This window comes from Protopterus annectens, chromosome 5.part0 (assembly GCF_019279795.1).
Source record: "Protopterus annectens isolate FY-2018-M chromosome 5.part0, PAN1.0, whole genome shotgun sequence".
NCBI lineage: Eukaryota > Metazoa > Chordata > Ceratodontiformes > Protopteridae > Protopterus > Protopterus annectens.
The window spans coordinates 405,749,868-405,774,907 of NC_056735.1; the positions used below are offsets into that span (position 1 = coordinate 405,749,868).

The following is a 25,040-nucleotide window of genomic DNA, read 5'->3' on the forward strand; positions in this document are numbered from 1 at the left end:
ATTCTTTAAGTTATAAACTGGTACCCCATGGTGTCCTTTCATTAATTTCCACATGGTCGATTGCCATGAACTTGAATGAATGGCTGACATTTTTATGAATATGATGGGCTAGGGCTTTATTAAGATTTCATTTTTTAATAGCATATTCATACTCATAAATTCTCTGATTAAATCTCTTCTCAGTATTTCCTATATAAAAAACTGAGCATGGCTCACAAATGGCTAAATATATTATAGCTTTTGAGTTACAATTGTATCTAGCTTTAATTTTTATTTTGAATTAAAGTGGCAGATATTTTTACAAGCTGATAGATGACCAAGCATAAATGATAAAGTTTCAGTTGTCCCAGTTTTGAAATTAAAGACACTTGAAAGAAGGAAGACAGAGAAGGAAAATGAATGCTGCTCCTTTCTAAGTGATTTTTTTAGTAGACATAGTTGATGAATGAACCAGCATGTGGTGATAAAAGTGTTTTGCATTTTTTAACATATTTTAAGTAGTTATATATATTTTTGGTAAGATTGTAAGTGAATAATGTGATGCAGTTGTTTTAATTCAATGCATTCATTTTGTATTTACCATGTGACACATATTTTATAGAACACATAGTAGATTTTATTGAGGCATTTTAGGGGTTTATGTTGCTTTATGTGTTTCAGAAAATTAGAACTCGAGTGTGAATATTTAAATGTTAGAAATGCTCTTGAATGTTGTCTGATGAAGTTTACATTGATAAACAAAACCGGTAAACTGCTATCTGTTGTGTGCATCGTTGGTGGATTGTTTTGTCCTATTAAACAACATATTTTCTACTTTGGCGAGTATTTCTGGATTTATTTGCTCATAGGACCAAGGCACAGTCTGTTTCTCTTTCTGCAGTTTGTTTCAGTTGGTTTTCTACACACACACACACACACACACACACACACACACACACACACACACACACACACACACACACACACTCCTCAGAAAGGCTGCCACAGATTTACTAGCTTTGTCCCCTCTGCCCAGACTATAAGGTAACCACAATGCCACCAATCAACTACTCTAAGGCTCTTACAAGGATATCCAATTATACTGAGTAAAATCAATACTTATATAAATGGTAGAGTATAATCAAAGCAACAAGGCTTTTCGGACTGGTCAAGGTGTCACTTAAATAAGCACAAGTACTCTCACAATGTTAAAAGTATTCTCTAAAATACCAGCCACAGTGAAAGGTATACAAATATTTAATAATCAATAATAAAATAGAAAACATGAGAACACAATATCTAAGTACAATAAATACCAGAGTTTCAATCAGAGGAAAAATAAAAATAACACAGTTGGAGAGATTCATACAGATGCAGAAAAATGATACTTACTAATATCACTGTATTTCCTGACTGTCTTAGAATAACTGTTCCCTAACTAACTTAATTAATACAGCAAGACAATGCCGAGATGCTTACTTCCAAAAGTAAAGTTGATGAGCTTCTAACTAAACTGTACTCGATCTCAACTCAGCTGAACTGTGTGTGATAACCGTCATAGATCTTTATATCAGGTTCCAAAGAAAACAAAAATAAAACAAACTGCTATGAGAGTTCCATCCTTTCAGCGCTGGTTATAGAATGACATCACATTTGATTGGTCCATATAAACTATCAACTTAAATTGCATTTAGACTTACCTTTATGGCCCAGGTTAAGCCAGAAAAGGGTCTGAGGATCAACTAACTTATTTAGTTAGCAAATCATTTAAAAGATAAATTAAAATTACTGGTATGCAACAGACGCAACACAAATAGTGTAAGTTTTTTTTCTCCATGTCAGCAACCAGTGAGGATCTTAAAAAGCTTAGCCTTACATCCCAATGGTAGTTTTAACCCTTTTCTTTTGCATGCAAGGATACCAGAGGCTTGCAGAACAAGGATATGTCAGAATCTTTACTTGTTGCCCATATCCATGAGGACGTGGGTGCTAAACCAGAGATTAATTTGCAGTTTCTCATCCATTTATCCAAATTACATTCGATAAGACTATGAAAAGTACTTGAATCATTAGACATTTTCCAACATGGATTTCTTAAAGGGCAATCTACACTAACGTATCTCATAGACTTTTATTAACAGATCTCTCTGGCTCTAGATGATGGTATAACCACAGGGGTAGTTTCCTTGGATATGGCCAGGACATTTGATTCTCTACTTCACTCTGTGTATACAGAGTGATGGAAATACCAAACCCTACATTATAAGATGGATTATGTCTTGACTATTGGCTAGAACACAATTAATGGTTATTAATGGCAGACAGAATTATTGCCAGTTCTAGTGTGTGTAACCCAATGATCTCTGTAAGAGCCAGTTTTGCTTAATGAAGTATTCACAACCATACCAAAAAAAGAAGAATTTTTGAACCAACAAGTATGCTGATGACTTAACAGTCAGTTTTATGATCACTAATGAACAGGATGCACTTATTATAAATAATTATATGTCATAAATTAGTAAGTGGGCTGATGATATTGGTCTGAAATTTAGTACAGATAAATGTTCAATAATGTGATTTGGTAATCCTAAGATTTGTCAGCCAATTTGTCTTTCATCTGAACACCTGAAAGTGGTTAATGTTTTTAAGGACTTGAGTGTGTTGATTACTGATAATATCTCTTTTGAAAAACACGTGGAGCAAAAGATTCAAAGCTATGAGACAGCTTGATACAATGAGGAAAAATAGAATGTCACTACAAATGTAAGTAGATGTTTAACAGTTTTGTATACAACTTACTTTAGACTAACCCTGTAATATAATAATGTGTTTTGCAATTATAACAAGAGTAATGTAAAAAGAATTGAAAGTGTACAGATAAAATTCACCAAAAATAAATTTTCTAAAACAACTGAGTTACAAAGACAGATGGAGATTTTTAAATTTGAATGCTTCACATTATTGTTATATAAGAAGTAAACAATTGTTTGCTCAAGGATATTCCATGATCTGTATTTACAATTAAGTATAAGTATTGAGCTCTACTAGGGAAGGTTTCTTTAAGAAATACTAATTTAAAACTGCATTTGGATTCATTTCACATTAAATTAAGGCAAATATTTAGGACTACAAGAGTTTCAGCTCTTTGGAACAGAATCCCATTTCAGACTAGGTCTATTGTTAATATCAAATTATTTAAAATGAATCTTGATAAATGGGTTGGGGGCATGTTTCACAACCCAAATTTGGAAGAATCAGTGTTCCTAGAAAGTATTCGGACCCTAACACTGTAATATAATTTATGAAATTATGAACTTAAATACTTTTGTTTATGTAGAATGGAAGATGGTTGCATAGAAGAGGTATTCAAGGCAGAGGTTTCCTGTTACTAGCCAATATGATACCAAGAAGAGAGATAAGCCTTTGAGATGGCCTGCATAGTTTTTGTGATTTAGGTCTTTGATTTTTAAAGTGAGAAGTCATTGTGGTTGCACCAAGCATGACAAGTGTTTGGAAAGATAAATACTGAGTGACGCATTATATGTAATGATCTGCCTGTTAATAGTTAAATATAGTGGAATGATTACATTCCTGGACCTGGACACCATAACTTTAGATATAAGCTGTATAATGAAAAAGGACTTTCTTACAATAGTGAATATGTGCTAATGGAAGGGCAGTTCATTGTCAACGTAGGATCCCAGATCCTCGATGACAGGATCAACTTTCAGGGGTGTGTTGTCAACATGATAGTTACAACGGAAGTTATGCTTGCTGCATCCTGGCATTTACCACTAATCCATGGGTTTGACACAAGTTACTTGTTTGTGAAAGGTCCTCATGGAAGATTTTAGTGTCCTCTGAGAAGTTTATAAAGAGACCAAATTTAAAGTCATCTGCAAACTTGGTCAGCCATAAACACTTAACATGTGATTTGCAGGGGCGGCCCGTGCTATTGGACTGCCGGACTGCAGCCCCCTCAACTTCAGACTAACAAAAGAAAAAAAATAAAAAGAAAAAAAAATAAGAAAAAAAATTTTTTAAAATTTTGCGGACTTCGCGCATGCGCACTAGTCCAGACTGCGGCTGAGACAGTCTGGAGCATGGAGCATGCGCAGATTGTCTCAGCAGCAGTCCTGATTGAGACACGTGAACAGGAGCGCTCCCACAAGTCTATGCAGTTTTAAACTGCATAGACTGCCTGGGAACTTGCTGGGGAAAAGCGTCGGGGTTGGACTGCAAGGTCAGCAGTCAGGAGAAGGATCTCGGGTCTGGATTGGCTTGCTGCAGGGGAAGATCTCGCGATGGGCAAGGTCCGATTTGCGTGGATTTTTCAGCTGCACTCGTCGGGGTTTTGTGGATTTAATGGTGGTTTTGCGGACAGGGACCTGGATTTAATGGTGGTTTTGCGGACAGGGATGTACTACAGGACCAGGTAAGTGTACAGGGACTGTGTGTGTGTGTGTGTGTGTGTGTGTGTGTGTGTGTGTGTGTGTGTGTGTGTGTGTGTGTGTGTGTGTGTGTGTGTGTGTGTGTGTGTGTGTGAAAATGCCCCTGGTGCAATATACGGGTGGTTAGGCTCATGGTGGTGTGGTAGGGAATACCTCAGGCTTGAACCCTGTATCTTGTATGCAGGTGTTAAAGACCTGAATTCCCTACCACCACCATTTGTAAAAAGATTGCAGATTTTTGCCTCATATTTGATCTGATCTGTTCCTCATAATATCTGTGGTTTACAAATGTTGCAATGCTTAATATTTGATGGTGCAGTGGTAGCATTGTTGCCTCACAGCTGCAGGTTCTCAGGTTTGCTTCTTGGCTGGGGTGCCTTCTTTGTGGGGGGGGGGTCTGTATCTTCTCCCTGTGTTTGTGTGGGTTTGCTTTTGTGTCCTCCATTGTTACAAAGACATGTCTGCATTATTTCTTCCTGGGCCTCTGCTGAAATTTTTTTTGTTCCAAGTCAGACTGTCCTGATTAACAAATGTTAAATAAAATTGACAGGCATTTGAATTTCAGACTTCAGGTTTCTGAATGTTTAGTTCCTTACATATTTGATGGTGCAGTGGCAGTATTGTTGCCTCACAGCTATAGGTTTTCTGGTTTGATTCTTGGCTAGGGTGCCTTCTGTGTGGAGTCTGCATCTTATCCCTGTGTTTGTGTGGATTTGCTCTGGTGTCCTGCCATTTTACAAAGACGTGTCTACAGTATTTCTCCCTGGGCCTCTGCTGAAAATAGTTTTTGTTCCATCAGAAGTAAAATTGACAGGCATTTGAATTTCAGATGTCATATTCTTCAGAAAATACATAGTAAAACAGCGTTTTATTGTAGCAATAAATATATAGCAACGCAACCTTTTATTATAGCAATTGTTTAAGTTTATAAGATGGCTATTTGAAATTTGTCCTTATTTTTGGGACTGTAATACCCTGTTAGTGGCTTTGTCCAGGTTTTTTGTGCTAAGGTTGACAGCTATGGCAAGAACTGAAGTCACTGAATATGTTTGAGGGCTGTATTCCCCCATTACTGGGTTTGTCCAGGTGTTTTGTGCTAAGAGGTTGACAGCTATGGTGAGAACTGAATTCATTAAATGATAGCCATTTAAGTTTCAGTCTTCCTCTCTTTCACAAAGCAGCTGATTTGGCATAGTGGTATGTTGCTCTTGACTATTTTGCACAGGGATCTTGGCAGTAAAATGTACGGTGGTAACACAGCATTTTACTTTCACAAAGCAAGTGATTTGGCATAGTGGTATGTTATTCTGACTCTTGCACAGGGACCTTGGCAGTAAAATGTATGGTGGTAACACAGCATTTTATTCTAGCAGCTTTCCAAGATTATACAAGCAATGTTTATTGTGTCCCTGGTTTTTGCCCTTTTGACCCACCTCAATAAATTTGGCTTTTTCCAGACTTCTTGTGCTGCGAAGTTGAGATGCAGTTGAGTATTGAGTAGATTTTACAAGGAGCTGAGAGCTGCAGGGAAGAGAAGTTTAGTGCTGATTATGCTAAGTCAGCTCACATTGCTAATAGCACAAAAGGTTGTGTACTTGCTTTTGATGCAGAAGGTTGTTGGTTCTACTCCCATAAGGGGTGAATGCTGCCGTACTGAAAATTAAGATACTAACTATGAGCCTGTTATCAGTTTGCCATCCATTTCCTATTGCAATATTACTAGCTTATTTTTAATGTAATTTAGGCAATTTATTCCTCAGGGGCATCAGACACTTTATTTTTCGATGAAACTATGAAATATAAAGGTGATTGCTAGCACCAACCTCTTCATTACAGATTTATTTAACGTGGAATTATTTAGATGACTTTTTTACTACTTCAGAGATTGTGCATATTTACTGATAATGGTGGACTGTAGAATTATGCATATTTACTGATAATAGTGGACTGTAGAAGTTTGAGTAGACTTTTATGATGGAAATGTTCTGAATTGGACAGTTTTGTTTCATTGTTTACTGGAAAAATGTTCAAAGCAATAGGAAGGTGTATCAAAGAGCATATGTATGTTTCATATGCAAGGGTCCTATGATTTGAAAACAGCCCAGAATTAATTTTTATCTGCCACGGGTAAAATGTATTTTCTTTGAATGTTGGTTTTAATGTTGTTTCAATGAATGTGAGTTTCAAGGGCAGAGAAGTTTTAATGCCAAGTTTGTTTAGCAGATGTCTTAGTGTTTGTGGTGTAAAATGCAAAATAAAACTTTCAAATGAAGTTCAAATCATCCTAGAAGTAAATCAGTATGCACATTCGTGTTTATGGTAAATGAAGTGAAGTAGCAAAGTAATGGATCATTGGAATGGCTGCAGGGAGGCTCCATTCGACCATGGTTTTGTGAGGGGGAAGGGCGGCAAACTTAGACAGCCCCAGCTGAACTATACCTCCCAACTGTCCAGATTTTCAAAGAATGAATAGATTTTTTGCTTCTTATTTTTGGTTTGTTCCTCATAAAATTTGTGGTTTTCTGGCAAATCATTTAGGAATTAAGTCACTAAATAATGACACACTAGTTGCAGACTTCATAACCTTCAGAAAAATGCATGCTAAAGTAAGACCTGTTCTATCAACTGTCCCAGTTTATAGAAGAGCAATTTTTAGTACTGTTTACATGTTCCCCCAATATATTTGGCCTTGTCCAGATTTATGTCCCAGTTTATAGAAGAGCAATTTTTAGTACTGTTTATATGTTCCCCCAATATATTTGGCTCCAGATTTATTGCATTAAGAGGTTGAGAGGTACATGCAAATAAATTGCTTTATAGAATTAGGCATAGCCAAACCTCTGAACTGTTCCTGATTTTGACTCAAAATGTTGCTCTTCCCCTAATGATCCCTCCGCAAAATAGCAATTTTGGAAGAAAACATGGAGGGTTTATAATTAAGAAATAACTGTAATAATCAGATTACTTTTATTTCAGAAATGCATGTAGATATTTTATTTTGTCAGCTGCTCAAGTTAGCAGTACTAATATTAAAGTGTCCCTTCTTTGACAGGTTCCCAGCTGTATTGTGTTGCTATTTTATATTTTTACATCACATTTTTGGTCCATTTTTCATAAAATTGTGTTTTTTTGGCAAATTAGTGACAAATAATTAAAGACTAAAGTTAGAAAATAATGACAGACATTTGAGTTTCAGATTTCATACCATTCAGAAAATTCATACTAATGCAATACCTCTATTAGCTTTCTAAGTTTATAAGAGCAATATTTTAAAAATTGTCCTTATTTTGGGCCTTTGTCCCATTTCTTTGTATGGCTTTGTCCAGATTTCTTGCTCTGAGGTTGAGAGGTATGACAAATGTGTCAGGGCCATCACAAGTCAGCCAGAGACATTTCAAACTGTGACATACTTGTTACACCCCATTTCCCCATGTAGTGACTCTGGATGTGTCGAAGCAAGGCAAGGAGTAGTTATGCAGTGTAAATGTGCAGAGAATCCCACCCATCCAAGGTAGACACAAGTACTAGAGTGGCTTTTCATCTGTCCTTGATTTTTACAGAATGGTCTGGTTTCTGTCATATTTTTTGTACTGTTGATTTATGCTTATTACTCAAAGTGCCTGTTGCTCTGTGTTTAAGTAGCAATACTTTAATGACCATCAGGTAAGCTTGGCTGAGATTGCAAGATGCAAGTAAGCTTTAATAAGCATACTGTTAAAGAACTGCCAACATTGAAAGCCTTTCTGTTGCCATGTAGAGAATAGTTAACTAGATAATGTATAAGCCTTGGGTATAGAAATGCATATGCCAGTATTTGTAATAAAGGACAGAATTACATTATTTTAAGAGTCTCATTACACTTGGAGACTTCCTGTCATCTCTGCAGGCTTTACCCGTAAACCGAATGCCAATCGCGTGGTCCATAACCTGTACAGTAATCCTTTTAAGCAATGTATCTTGAGCTTATTTCTTGTTTGCTTTTCATATTTTACTTTGATCATGTTTTCCCAATGAAACAAGTAGATGTCAGGCAGCAGGTCTTTTTTTGGATAAGGAACATTTTTACAAGTGGGGCTTCAGAGATTTCTACTTTCAGCATGTTACTTGTTACTTTAATAAAGCTGAATATAAATTATAATTAGAACTGCAGTGCAAGAAGTGGTTTGAGTTGAGTGCTGCTTGTTTTTCTTATACTTGAATTTGACTGGCATTCCATTAATGTATTTAAAAAAAGTAATTTATTTTTTCATGCCTCACAACCTTTTTTGTTTCCATCTAGATATTAAGCTGTCATGCAGCCAATGCATTGAAATATTTTTATTCTTCTACACTTCATTTTGTCTTGATTGGACTCTCATAATGACTGTTTGGCACCCAGTGCAGTATATTTAGTTTTTGTGGTTTGCTACTACAGGTGTGTGTGTGTGTGTGTGTGTGTGTGTGTGTGTGTGTGTGTGTGTGTGTGTGTGTGTTAGTTAGGGAATACCTCAGGCATGAACCCTGTACCTTGTATGCAGGTGTTAAAGACCTGAATTCCCTACCCACCACCATTTGTAAAATAAAAAACTGCAGATTTTTGCCTCATATTTGATCTGATCTGTTCCTCATAATATCTGTGGTTTGTAAATGTTGGAATGCTTGATATTTGATGGTGCAGTGGTAGCATTGTTGCCTCACAGCTGCAGGTTCTCAGGTTTGCTTCTTGGCTGGGGTGCCTTCTTTGAGGGGTCTTTATCTTCTCCCTGTGTTTGTGTGGGTTTGCTTTTGTGTCCTCCCATGTTACAAAGACATGTCTGCATTATTTCTTCCTGGGCCTCTGCTGAAATTTTTTTTTGTTCCAAGTCAGACTGTCCTGATTAACAAATGTTAAATAAAATTGACAGGCATTTGAATTTCAGACTTCAGGTTTCTGAATGTTTAAGTCCTTGCATATTTGATGGTGCAGTGGTAGTATTGTTGCCTCACAGCTATAGGTTTTCTGGTTTGATTCTTGGCTGGGGTGCCTTCTGTGTGGAGTCTGCATCTCCTCCCTGTATTTGTGTGGATTTGCTCTGGTGCCTGTCATTTTACAAAGACGTGTCTGCAGTATTTCTCCCTGGGTCTCTGCTGAAAATTGTTTTTATTCTGTCAGCAGTAAAATTGACAGGCATTTGAATTTCAGACTTCATGTTCTTCAGAAAATACATAGTAACACATCCGTAACACAACCTTTTATTCTAGCAATTTTCTAAGTTTATAAGATGAATATTTGAAATTTGTCCCTATTTTTGGGACTGTATTCCCCCATTATTGGCTTCGTCCAGGTTTTTTGTGCTAAGGTTGACAGCTGTGGCAAGAACTGAATTCACTGAATGTTTGAGGGCTGTATTCCCTCCTTACTGGGTTTGTCCAGATGTTTTGTACTAAGAGGTTGACAGCTATGGTGAGAACTGAATTCACTAAATGATAGCCATTTAAGTTTAAGTCTTCCTCTTTTACAAAGCAGCTGATTTGGCGTAGTGGTATGTTGCTCTGACTGTTTTGCACAGGGAGCTTGGTAGTCAAATGTATGGTTCTAGCAACTTTCCAAGATTATACAAGCAATGTTTGTGTCCCTGGTTTTTGGGCTTTTGACCCCCCCAATACATTTTGGCTTTTTCCAGTTTTCTTGTGCTGCGAAGTTGAGTATTGAGTAGATTTTACAAAAAGCTGAGAGCTGCAGGGGAACAGAAGTTTAGTGTTGCTTAAGTAATGTTGGTTTTCCTTGTTAATAGCACAACAGGTTGTGTACTTGCCTTTGATGCAGAAGGCTGTGGGTTCTACTCCCACAAGGGGTGGATCCTGCCATACTGAGAATGTTCTCCTTGGTGAAGATACTAACTATGAGTCTGTTATCAGTTTGCCATCTATTTCCTCTTGCAATATTACTAGCTTATCATTTTTTTTAATGTAATATAGGCAATTTATTCCAGAGGGGCAACAGGCACTTTATTTTTCGATGAAACCATGAAATATAAAGGTGTTTGCTAGCAGCAATCTCTTCATTCGTTACAGATTTCTTTAATGTGGAATTATTTAGATGACTTTTACTTCTTCAGAGATAGTGCATATTTACTGATAATGGACTGTAGAATTGTGCATATTTACTGATAATGGTGGACTGTAGAATTGTGCATATTTACTGATAATGGTGGACTGTGGAAGTCTGAGTAGACTTTTATGATAAATGTTCTGAACTGGGCAGTTTTGTCATTATGGGTGCATGCATTTTGTTTCATTGCTTACTGGAAAAATGTTCAAAACAAATTTAAAACACCCTCTAACAACTGTAATATATTGTACAAGGAATATAATTTAGTACAATGAGGAAGGTGTATCAAAGAGCACATGTATGTTTCATATGCAAGGGGCCTATGATTTGAAAACAGCACACAATTAATCTTTATCTGCCACTGGCAAAATGTATTTTCTTTGAATGTGGGTTTCAATGCTGTTTGAATGAATGTGAGTTTCAAGGGCAGAGAAGTTTTAATGCTAAGTTTTCATTGCGAGACTGCATTGCTTTGTTTAGTAGATGACTTAGTGTTTGTGCTGTAAAATACAAAATAAAACTTTCAAATGAAGTCCAACTCATCATAGAAGTAAAGCAGTATGCACATTAGTGTTTATGGTAAATGGAGTGAAATAGCCAAGTAATGGTTCATTGGAATGGCTGCAGAGGCTCCATTCAACCATGATTTTGTCAGGGGGGAAGGGCAGCAAACTCAGACAGGCCCAGCTAAACTATACCTCCCAACTGTCCAGATTTTCAAAGAATGAATAGATTTTTGCTTCTTATTTTTTGGTTTGTTCTTCATAAAATTTGTAGTTTTCTGGCAAATCATTTAGAAATTAAGTCACTAAATAATGATACACTGAGTTTCAGACTTCATAACCTTCAGAAAAATGCATGCTAAAGTAAGAACTGTTTTTCTGTCAACTGTCTCAATTTATATAAGAGCAATTTCTAGTACTGTTTATATGTTCCCCCAATATATTTGGCCTTGTTCAGATTTACTCCATGTCAGCAACCAGTGAGGATCTTAAAAAGCTTAGCCTTACATCCCAATGGCAGTTTTAACCCTTTTCTTTTGCATGCAAGGATACCAGAGGCTTGCAGAACAAGGATATGTCAGAATCTTTACTTGTTGCCCATATCCATGAGGACGTGGGTGCTAAACCAGAGATTAATTTGCAGTTTCTCATCCATTTATCCAAATTACATTCGATAAGACTATGAAAAGTACTTGAATCATTAGACATTTTCCAACATGGATTTCTTAAAGGGCAATCTACACTAACATATCTCATAGACTTTTATTAACAGATCTCTCTGGCTCTAGATGATGGTATAACCACAGGGGTAGTTTCCTTGGATATGGCCAGGACATTTGATTCTCTACTTCACTCTGTGTATACAGAGTGATGGAAATACCAAACCCTACATTATAAGATGGATTATGTCTTGACTATTGGCTAGAACACAATTAATGGTTATTAATGGCAGACAGAATTATTACCAGTTCTAGTGTGTGTAACCCAGTGATCTCTGTAAGGGCCAGTTTTGCTTAATGAAGTATTCACAACCATACCAAAAAAAGAAGAATTTTTGAACCAACAAGTATGCTGATGACTTAACAATCAGTTTTATGATCACTAATGAACAGGATGCACTTATTATAAATAATTATATGTCATAAAGTAGTAAGTGGGCTGATGATATTGGTCTGAAATTTAGTACAGATAAATGTTCAATAATGTGATTTGGTAAACCTAAGATTTGTCAGCCAATTTGTCTTTCATCTGAACACCTGAAAGTGGTTAATGTTTTTAAGGACTTGAGTGTGTTGATTACTGAAAATATCTCTTTTGAAAAACACGTGGAGCAAAAGATTCAAAGCTATGAGACAGCTTGGTGCAATGATTAAGAATGTCACTACAAATGTAAGTAGATGTTTAACAGTTTTGCATACAACTTACTTTAGACTAACCCTGGAATATAATAATGTGTTTTGCAATTATAACAAGAGTAATGTAAAAAGAATTGAAAGTGTGCAGATAAAATTCACCAAAAATAAATTTTCTAAAACAACTGAGTTACAAAGACAGATGGAGATTTTTAAATTTGAATGCTTCACATTATTGTTATAAAGAAGTAAACAATTGTTTGCTCAAGGATATTCCATGATCTGTATTTACAATTAAGTATAAGTATTGAGCTATACTAGGGAAGGTTTCTTTAAGAAATACTAATTTAAAACTGCATTTGGATTCATTTCACATTAAATTAAGGCAAATATTTAGGACTACAAGAGTTTCAGCTCTTTGGAATAGAATCCCATTTCAGACTAGGTCTATTGTTAATATCAAATTATTTAAAATGAATCTTGATAAATGGGTTGGGGACATGTTTCACAACCCAAATTTGGAAGAATCAGTGTTCCTAGAAAGTATTCTGACCCTAACACTGTAATATAATTTATGAAATTATGAACTTAAGTACTTTTGTTTATGTAGAATGGAAGATGGTTGCATAGAAGAGGTATTCAAGGCAGAGGTTTCCTGTTACTAGCCAATATGATACCAAGAAGAGAGATAATTCTTTGAGATGGCCTGCATAGTTTTTGTGATTTAGGTCTTTGATTTTTAAGGTGAGAAGTCATTGTGGTTGCACCAAGCATGACAAGTGTTTGGAAAGATAAATACTGAGTGACGCATTATATGTAATGATCTGCCTGTTAATAGTTCAATATAGTGGAATGATTACATTCCTGGACCTGGACACCATAACTTTAGATATAAGCTGTATAATGAAAAAGGACTTTCTTACAATGGTGAATATATGCTAATGGAAGGGCAGTTCATTGTCAACGTAGGATCCCAGATCCTCGATGACAGGATCAACTTTCAGGGGTGTGTTGTCAACATGATAGTTACAACGGAAGTTATGCTTGCTGCATCCTGACATTTACCACTAATCCATGGGTTTGACACAAGCTATTTGTTTGTGAAAGGTCCTCATGGAAGATTTTAGTGTCCTCTGAGAAGTTTATAAAGAGACCAAATTTAAAGTCATCTGCAAACTTTGGCAGCCATAAACACTTAACATGTGATTTGGCCACTGAGAAGTAAATGCCAAAGAGGAGTGGTCCAAGGACTGAAACCTGGGTACACAACTTATGACAGGTCTTTTGAGGAGGTAGAGCTCCTCACCCTAATTTCCTGGGTTCTATTTATGAGCCAGTTTTGTTATGCAATGAGTTACATAGGGATTTATATTTAGTGAGAGAGTTAATCTATGATACCTGAGTATGGGATAGAGGTCTAGATATGCAGTGTGTAATAATTTGACCTTATCCTTTGCCTCACTAACCTTCTTGAAGAAGTCAGCCAGATTAAATAAGAACGATCTGTGCTTGACAAATTGCACCTGCTTTGAGTCAAGAGCTTATAGGTTACCTATGTCCTTATTTATTAATTACGCAATGATACTTTGCATAACCTTATAGATGAAATTGGTCAGGGTTAAGGGTCTAAAAGTACCATTGACACCCCACTTTTGTACAAGGAAATGGCTGTTGCTATCCTCCATTCATCTATCATAAAGTCTGTTTGAATGCTGATACTGAATAACTTCTGTTGGGAATCTAACAAGTCACATTTCAGACTGACAAGTAGCCAACCTGGTATGTAACCTGTCCTCATAGAAGTAGTGATCCTGGTGTCAGATAGTGCCTTGAGGACTTGTACTTGGGAGATTTGAGGGGGTTGTTGATGCAGATATGTGACCTGGCAATATAACTGGGTGGGGGGGGGTTGTCCACTAGTAGACTGGCTGTGTCCACTGGTTCCAAGTATATAATATCCTTTTCTATTAGCTCTGCACAGTGCTGGTCTTTGTTTCTGAGATTTCTAGCATTTTATCCTTTGATTGGGTGGTTATTTTTACGTCATATCTAGCTGTGGTTGACTTGCCCAAGGTCCAGAGTTCTTTCTTAAGTCTAGCAAGACTGTTATTGGAAACTTGAGAGTTGAATTTATTTTTGTGTACAATGATTTTTTTTTATTACAGACCCTCTTTTAAATGTAAAGGTACAGGTATAAAATGCAAAAACCCTTAGAGATTATATTTAAAAAATGACAGCTTCTTCTTCTTCTTTCAGCTTTTCCTGGTTAGGGATCGCCACAGCGGATCATCTGTTTCCGTTTCTTCCTGCCCTCTGCATCTTGCTCTCTCACACCAACCACCTGCATGTCCTCTCTCACCACATTCATAAACCTTATCTTAGGCCTTCCTCTTTTCCTGTTACCTGGCAGCTTCATCCTTAGCATCTTTTTTCCAATATACTCTGCATCCCTCCTCAGCACATGTCCAAACCAACGTAATCTTGCTTCTCTGGCTTTGTCTCCAAACCTTCCAACCTGGGCTGACCCTCTAATATATTTATTCCTAATCCTGTCCATCCTCATCACACCCAGTGCAAATCTTAACATCTTTAACTCTGCCACATCCAGCTCTGACTCCTGCCTTTTTGTCAATGCCACTGTCTCCAACCTATATAACATAGCTGGTCTCACTACCCTTTTGTATACCTTCCCTTTCACTCTTACTAGTACTTGTCTGTCACAAATCACTCCTGACACTCTTCTCCACCCATTCTACCCTGCCTGTACTCTCTTCTTCACCTCTCTTCCACACTCGCCATTACTCTAAACTGTTGCTCCCAAGTATTTAAACTCATTCACCTTCGCCAACTCTACTCCCTGCATACTCACCATTCCTCTATCCTCCCTTTCATTCACACACATATATTCTGTCTTAGTCCGGCTGAGCATCATTCCTCTCCTCTCTAGAGCATATCTCAACCTCTCCAGGATCTCCTCAACCTGTTCCCTACTCTCACTACATATCACAATGTCATCTGCAAACATCATAGTCCACGGGGACCCCTGTCTGATCTCATCTGTCAACCTGTCCATCACCAGTGCAAATAAGAAAGGTCTCAGAGCTGATCCTTGATGTAATCCCACCTCCACCTTAAACGCATCTGTCATTCCCACTGCAGATCTCACTGCTGTCACACTACCCTTGTACATATCCTGTACCACTCTTACATACTTCTCTGCCACTCCCGATTTCCTCATACAATACCACAACTCCTCTCTAGGCACCCTGTCATATGCTTTCTCTAAGTCCACAAAGACACAATGCAACTCCTTCTGACCTCTGTATTTCTCCATCAACACTCTCAGAGCAAACATCGCATCTGTAGTGCTCTTTCCTGGCATGAAACCATACTGCTAATCACTAATCATTACCTCCCTTCTTAACCTAGCTTCCACTACTCTCCATAACTTCATGCTGTGACTGATCAGTTTTATCCCTCTATAGCTACTACAGCTCTGCACATCACCCTTATTCTTAAAAATCGGTACCAAAACACTTTTTCTCCACTCCTCAGGCATCCTCTCACTTTTCAAGATTTCATTAAACAATCTGGTTAAAAATTCCACTTCCATTTCTCCTAAACACCTCCAAGCTTTCACAGGTATGTCATCTGGCCCAACAGCCTTTCCATTCTTCATCCTCTTCATAGCTATCCTTACTTCTGCCTTGCTAATCCTCTGCACGTCCTGATTCACTCTCCCCACATCATCCAGCCTTCTCTCTCTCTCATTCTCTTCATTCATCAGCCCCTCAAAGTACTGTTTACATCTGTTCAACACATTCTCCTCGCTAGTGAGTACATTTCCCTCATTATCCTTTATCACCCAAAATGACAGCTCACATCCTAAAATGTCAAAAAATCCTATTGAGAAAAAAAAGCTTCATAATTTTCTAGCTGTAATCTTAAGGGCATAGCTAATATTTACAGTCATGTCCAAGAGTTACAGTGGCATTTGTCTTTAAATTCCACTAAAACTCTTACATTTCTAAAAGGGTTCTCTAGTCTCCTTCTCTTTGACAAATGTCTATCTTTTTAAAATCAAAAACAAAATAAAATTTAACCATTGTACTACATGCTTAGCTTGCATGTTGGTTAAAACATCCCATTTAATCCAATAAGTGTGCTGATATAGTCTCTGTTCTAAAACATTAATACTTTTACCACTTTACGAGCCTCACAGGATTCACAGCACGTGATGTATACCACACCAGCTATATTACAATTATATTTACCATGTCTTCCATACCCTTACGATTTTGGTAAAGTAATTGTGAACTGATTAAAGGAAGTGGTGAATGAGTTACTGCAGATTCTGATGATGTCCAGATTAGACAAAAGCCCTAAACCTGTGCAACCTGTGTACTTGTTTTTTTAAACATTAAAGTCCTTTTGGTAAAAGAAAAAAAATCCTACTGTTTGGTCCTTGGACACTGTACTGCATTTTCTGAGAGTAGTTGTTCATTTGTAACACTGGACTTGCTTCATCATTCGGTTTGTGGTTATTACAGAACCTGTCGATATTAAGGTTCCATCATAGGGGGTTATTTTTACACTTGGTAATGACTTTACTTCTGACAGGGCAGATGTATCTACACAACTATGTACATGTGTATAGAATTTAGTGGTAAAGGATTCCACATAAGCAGTGGGAATGTCAAGACTAAAAGGACTTTTGAATATAGTCAAGTCACTAAATTTTAGTAGACTGGGCTAGGCATAATCAGAGAGTACTGAAGTATTGGATGATTCTTTTGACTTCAGTAGTAAGATGAATGTGACTAAACTGTGGTTCAATTTGACAAGTGATGAAGTTATAACTGGTGGGGAACCTTAATATCGACAGGTTCTGTAATAACCACAAAGCTGTCTCATGTTGATAAGGACCAAGTCCAGGATTTTATCACTTCTGGTTGGAGTCTGGACTTACTTGTGTAAAGAGCTTGCATTGATGAAGTCCAGAAATTTCTGGCCATATAATGTCTGAAGATGTATGTCTCCCAGTTAATGGAAAGGTAGCCAAAGTCTTCTAGAGAATCCACTGGGTCCTCTTAATGGTTTGGTAGGAGGTGTGGACTGAGTGGGACATAGAGGGGATCCTATAGTTAGCGATGATATAAGTGGCTTTGTTATAAGTAAGGTGGACTTGGAGGAGTTCCAGGTTGTTATCTTGTTTAACAAGTCTAGAGGTCTAGAGGTAAACTGTTTCTTTTAAGAATATAGATATATAGCCTCTATCTAGTGAGCTGGGCATGAACATGAGGCAGGCATTGAACCTTGCACTGATGGAGTGCTGTCATTGGCCTTTGTTATGATGCATATATCAGTGTTTTGCAGGTTAAGGTGTGCTTGTAGGTAGAGGAGTTTGCTGTTAAGGCTGCTAGTGTTGAACAGCCTTACCTTGTGTTATCCACATTCTGTTTTGTTATGTTGGAAGCTTTAGAAGACTGACATTGCCTAAAAATGCACTATGGGGGTGGACAATGATTTAGCCAATATACAAAAGCCTAGGGGAATAAGTGCAAGCCATCCCTTGCAAAGCAGTTAGGACTGTCTACCATCTTCTGCCAGGCTAATACATGTTGTACCCTATTAGAATGATAGCAGAAGCTAAGCAAATTGTTGAAGTTAATAATCTTTTCTTTGTATTGCAGTATCATTCCTGGTGATGATAGAATGGCGCTTAAGGCTAGAGTTATACCTGCCTCAGACACAGATTTCTATGAGCTCCATTATGTCTTTCTTCATGAAGTCCAGAGTGGTACAGCTGAAGTCATTTACACCTACACACACTATGACTGGATCATAACTGTACTTGTGGTGCAAGGACTTGAGTGCATGTGCGATATGGGGAATTCAGGCAACTGATAGACACCTGACTGTGAACATCTCTTGCACAGCCTAGTGTGTGGTACATTTTTGTGTCTCACTATAGAATCGCCCATGACAAGGATATTGGAATGTGTGGAAGTTTACCTTATGGGCTTTTGAAATGATTCATTGTGACTCTTAGATATATGCTTCATGGTGAGTGCTGTCTGTGTTGTGTGTTTGTGAGGTTGCTGAGGATACTTGTTTCATAGGTTCCTTTTAGGAAGTCTTTGTGGTTTAGGTAGCTTACATTTACTTAGCATCTGTAGGTCTATGCATATGGTCAGAGCTATGAATGATTAGTTTAGTGTGGTATTTTATGGTACTGACAATGTGTATGGTTATTTATTATGGCTTCATGTGAAAGCTTTGCTTCTAACAACATTATTAACATCATCTCATACAGTGTGTCAGTTTTTTTTAAGTAGTAGGTGGTTGTAAGTAAACATGAGACAAGTGCTACACAGACAGTTGGAAAGTGCAAATTTATGATTCTTGATGCTTACTGATGTAGACTGAAGGAAGAGTAGCACTTATGAGGTTTACAGTTGATTAATGGGGGTGACATCTCTTTGTAGTGGAGTTAGTGCTCATCTCAACACAGCTGTGCACAGCTAGGAATCAATGATCATGATCTTTTTTGCCTTCTCTCACCAGCAGTAAAAGAGTAGTACTAATCCCAAACTGCTTCCTGACAAGGAGTATTATCCAGATGTTGATGGGTTGAGTACACTTACTATTGTCTTCTCTGTAGATACCCTGGGCAGAAACTACAACAGCTGAAAGTAATAGAAATCCAAGCTGCACAAAGGCCCTGAAGAGGTTCTCACCAAAATTGCAAGCCGACCACTTGGTGACGTCCCACACACTGCTCATTCAGAGCCCAGCAGGAATCAATGATCATCTGCTGCTTATCTTTCCAGGAACAAAGCAGTTACAATAATCTCAAACTGGTTTCTAAGAAACATTTTCAGGCTTTGCAGTGATTGCTAATCTCTAAGAAGGCTAGGAAATAATGTCTCTGTGCTTATTCTCTCACCAGGAGTAAAGCTGAAGCACCAATCCCTAACAAATTCCTGAGAAGCAGTTCCTGGGCTCTCCAATGAGTGGTAGTCTAATCCCAGATATTAAAGATTTTAAAAGTAAGATGCAAAAAAAAAGAGATTAATACTCTGAATATTGCAGTGTACACTAACTTAGTGGGATGATATAAAACAGAGACTGCCTATAGCTTTAAGAGTCTCAAGGGAGACACTTCTCAACAGTTTTATGTTTCAGTGAACAGAAGAATGAGCAGATGAGTTGTGACTGGAAGGGGCTTCCAAATTCAGATTTACAGTCTGGGTGGTCAGCTCAAAAGCCACTAAGTTTAAAAGCACAAAGAGGGCTTCAAAGGTGGGTAGGAAGAATTCAGTACAGTCACACACCAGCGGTGGTCTCACAGCACAAGCAGCTAAATATCCTGCATAAGAAATCCTACTTCTCAGCTTCTCCCACCAATAAACTAGATTTAATTACTTTTCATTTAGCAAATGGAAAAGGCATTTTTTTGTACCTGACCCTAGCCAAGAACTTTTAGAACTCCACAAACAAAACAAAAAAAAAAAAGGAAAACAAAGTTTAAAATAAAACAAAGTAAGGCAAAATTATTAACTAAATGAAGTATCCAAGCTTTAAATGAAGAAATCAAACCCAAAGTCCAGTGCAGTCCCACAGCAGCAGTAGTAGTCTCCCCATACATGTAATTAAATAATGCTTTTTAAATTCTGTGCCACATTATGCTAAGCACAATGTTGAAGTATCAGAGTTGTTTTCTCATCCCCAAAGGATTGCTCCTGTCTTCCTGGTTCCATTATGCAGTTGCAGGCAGCACTATATGCTTTTCTAGATGCAGTACATTTGAATTATGAACCCATTATGAGTTGTTATACACAATTTAGGTAAATGTTACTTTTTATTGTATTATTTTTTATTTAGGACATAACCAAAACCTTCTTGTAAGTATTACAGAATAGGCAACATAGTTCATTCTGCTATCCAAGAATTTAAAAATTAGAATACCTTTTGTAATAAAAACTATCCATGAAAGGGATGTAGTATGCATCTATAGTATGTCTGGATATGTGTCAAATTATGTATTTTTATACATCGTAAGCCAAGTTTCAGGAGTACTGTGTTACTTAGCCTAACTCTTTCCAACACACAAACAATACGAACAGTGATAACTACCATTAAAACACATCCACAAGCTAAATAACTGGTGATCCATATACTCCTTTAAATGTGCTTTTCAACAGTGATTTAATCATATGCATCATATCGCATATGGTACTGGGATATATGGCTTTCATATGCTATCGTAACATTTACAAGTTTTGTGCATTACCATATTTTATAAGGAACACAAAAAGAAAACTAAATGCCTAACATATTTTGTTTCACTAGTGAAAGACCAAAGGGTTGCTGTGATTGTTTTGGTATTATCCATTAAACAGTGCAAGACACTTATGTCACAAATAGCCAGATACCCGCAGCTTGCCATCTTGTATAGCAAAGTAGGGTTTCAAGTCAAGTCAAGTCAAAGAAAACGTTATTGTCATTCAGAACTACACAGCAGTGTAGTTGAACGAAATTACAATGCTTCATTCTCAATGCTGGAAACAGTTACACATATAGACAGTGAAAAATCAGTAAAATATCACAGTAAAAATTTAATAAGTAGCAATTAGTAAGTAAAGTAGGACAGCAGTGACTGACATCCATCCCAGGACATGAGACAAGGAAGACAAGGAACAATATGAAGGTAATATTGTCAAAGTAAAATTGAAACAATAGCAGCATATCTATGATTAGACTGAATTATTGCAGTTTGTATATTGCACTTTAAAGACCTTCAGTGTTGTAGGTGAGCTACCTTAGTATTGCACTTGACTATTGCACATCCATAAAATAAAATAAACCACTTGGTAGGCTAGTTATGTAACAGAAGTGGTTGAGTGTTTTGACTGACTCATGGTTTGTTTTTCCCAAGAGTTCAACAGTCTAATGGAGAGCAGAAAGAAACAGTTTTTTAGTCTGGTGGTCTTACAATGCAGGCTTCTGTATCTCCTGTCTGAGGACAGGCAAGTGTACAGACCATTGGCGGGATGCACTGGATCGCTGGAAAGCTTTTTGGCACTGTTGATGCACTGGCATTTGTGTAGATCTTCCAGAGGTGTAAGGGAGGTGCCAATGATTCTTTCTGGTGCTCTTACAACTCTGTTGAGAGCCTTCCAATCCTGATTGTTACAGCTTCCATACCAGATTGTAATGCTGTTGGTCAGGACACATTCAATGGTGCCCCTATAAAAGGTCTGAAGTATGGAGCTTGATAATTTTGCCTTCCTAAATTTCCTTAGAAAGTGCAAGTGTTGCTGAGCTTTTTTGACTGTGCTGGATATATGGACTGACCAGGATAAGTTTCAATTTATTTAATTTGTAATTTATTCAAAGGAATAATGAAATAAGTAAAATGAGCAATCCAGACAGCAGATAATGAAGAGGGGAGTACAATACTGTAACAGCTTATTATTTTTGCTTCACAGAGTTCTTTTTCCATGTGTTATATCTGAGCTTATTTATTTCCTCAGTGCCAAATCTTTCTTCATATTGTTACACTTGGGAGGGGAGCAATTCTGACTTAAACCTTCATTTAGTTCTGTACGTCCTATGCCATAAACAAGAAAGAGGTGCTCCAATAATTAAATGATCTTAACACTTAATAATAACAGAGACTTTGTGTCAGCTATGAAAGCTTCAGTCTATTTTGCTTGACACCCAATACTGACAGAGGATTAATTTCACTGCAAAAGCATTTATTCATTTGTTAACTGGGGTACAACACTGATCCACATAGACCTTTTTCAGACTCAAACCAAGACCATGGTTTGAGTAGGTGACTTGATCAGAATCACGCAGTGAGCAAGTAGAAACTGAAGGAATCTTACCATGCGCTAGAAGAAGCAGCTAATAACCACAATCTTCTTGGTTAACTGAATGTAGATTTAGTACTGCATTCCAATGTGACATGACAGCCATGCACTCATCACTATTATTAACAGGAATATATTAGCAAAGTATCTCAGGAATTGGGTAGGTGCATTTAGAACTGCAAATGATCTTAACTGACATAGCATCTCTCAAACCACCCTTGCTTCTCACTGTTGCTTTTAAAAAGTTAATGTAATTACTCTAGATAAATCTGTGTAAGCTGCAATGAAGTACAAGATGTGGTGCATGGCAATGATCCAGGAATGCTCCAGACTTTCATCCAAAATTACATTGTAAAGAACTGTTTACAGTCATAAAATACACATCATAGCAGTTGGAAAACTGAAAGTTTATTGAATGAACAAGACCCAGCAACCAGCCAAAAACAGAGAAGCATGTTTCATTCCATTGCAGCTTTCTTCTCTTTACGGTAGTGCCACACAATGGCAGCCTGCTGGATACACCCTTCTTATTTGTTTTACTATTTATCATTGTTGTGGTTTACATTGTTTATCACATTTCTGACAGCTTATGTTATATGTTGCATTTTATGATAAACTTCGATGGAGCATTTGGCTTCTGGGATGCTGTTTAGCTCTGTCCATTTTTTATGCTGGCTCAGCTGCATAACCTTGGCACAGTGTGAAGCTAAACATTCTTGTCTTCCACTGCGCTCCACTCTGAAAATTGTCACTATTATTGAAAACAGATCAATAGCAAGGAAGGAGCTGAATGTTGTCTTATACACAGCACATGGTGTGCAGGGGGCTTGCAGAAATGTAGTAGAAAGTGTGTTTGTTAGGTGTTGTTATAGGTGGAGAGGATATTATTTACATATGCATTGTAGTTTTCAATGTTATGAAGCACACATTCAATGTTCTGAGTTTTCAATGTTTTTGGTTTTTAGTGTTTTGGGATTTAGATGTTTTGGTCTCAATGTTATGAAATTCAACATTATGAAGTTTGAATATTATGAAGTAGACATATATATATATATATATATATATATATATATATATATATAAATGGAATAAGTTATCCCATTAACAATTATAAGTTCAAATATTCTACAAATATACAGTAAAAGTTGTATGATTTCATGTGGCAGTACAGATGTAAGTAAAAACATGCATTGGGAGCACAGAATATGGATATTTGTTTTCATAAAGATGAACAGCAAAAAGCAGTATGTAGTAATCTAATGGAAAGTAAAGAAAGTAAATTATTTGACAGCCAATAATGACAGAGGCTTAATTTTACTGCATGACAAAAGATAAAAGCAGGGTGGAATCATAACACATATGTATTTGAAGAAACACACTAAACGTCAGGTAAAGGGCATGGCAGATGATTTAGCTGCAAGTTATAGCATGCACGCCATGCCATGTGGAGCATACCAACACCAGGAATAAAACCTATATTTGTGCCAAGGAGTGTGGCACTACAAATTCTGGTCCAATGTGTAGTATCATTGGCTCTGATCAGGCGCAATCATGGTTTATGCAAAAGCCACTGTCATCAAGACCCGTTCCCTGGAAGACATAAAAAGCATGTGTACAGTCAGTGAATAACAATATAGAAATATTTATCCGGAAATCATACTTTAGCACAAGTATACCATAAAAGCATGGTAATGCATAAACTATGATAAAAGTGGCACACCAGCCATGTGCAACCTGGAACAACTTCAAAGTAATTGGAGGAGATGATGTTCTGTGCACATGGCAATCGTGGAATAACTCAAGACAAGAATAGACACATACAAAATGGGTGGAGCACAATAAGACTGTGTTCTTTTGGTATACAGTAGTCATTTAAGTAGGGATAACCAACTTAAAAGGAGTTAGTAATGCGAATACAATGTGCCCCGCAACAACAGCAAGGTTCATATGTCCTTCCACATGCTTTTATAAGGAAAAGTACTACAATAACAACAAAATATGACTCAAGAACAAGTAAGGTCTGTATTCATACTGAAAATCAAGATCAAACAAGCTTTTGCCTTTCTGCTCCATGTGAGGTTTCTGTTCTGCCTGAGCTCACCTAATGACACTTATATTACTCTTTGACAGGTGTACCACCCCAAACTCCCCACCTGACATTGTCCCTGGAACTGGTTGCATCTAGACATACTGAATGATATATCACAAAAGTCACTTTAGATCAGCAACCATATGTATAGTTTGCACAGGGCAGTCTGGGTGTCAAAAAGAAGCTTATCTACAAAATATCCTACATGCATCAGCCAGAAAGAAACAAGTGTATAGAACAGATGACATCTGTCTGATACATTTTTAAGATGTGTATGGGGCAGCAGAAAAGAGGACATACAGGGGAGAAAAAAAAAGGTTTTAGCATATGCAGGCAATGACATCTAAAAGTACTGAACAAGCACTAACTTGAAATACAGGTGATGAAATGTGTAGATGTGTAGAGCATTATGCTAGGATGGCACAGTCAGTGTGCTCAGGTACATGACATTTATGTATGAATATGTACACACACCATGAACTCACTCAATTGCACTGTGTCAAGAAACAATGAAGCCCATGGGTGAATTTAACTATCCCTCCATTGACTGGGAAACTTATACGAGTACCAACATGCTCACACAAAGGTTCCTGGACTTTGTTATCACTAATGCCCTGGAACAAATAGTATGCAACCCCACAAGGGGCACAAATATTTTCAACCTGGTCATCAACAACATAGGTGATCATTGCACCACCACAAGAATAGGACCCTT

The 25,040-nt window shown here is 37.3% G+C and overlaps 1 pseudogene; it reads left to right on the plus strand.

Annotated features, from left to right (window-relative positions):
* Window positions 1–4,283: 4,283 nt before the first annotated feature.
* The window catches only part of LOC122802167, a 62,464-nt pseudogene continuing 41,707 nt past the window's right edge, over window positions 4,284–25,040 (plus strand).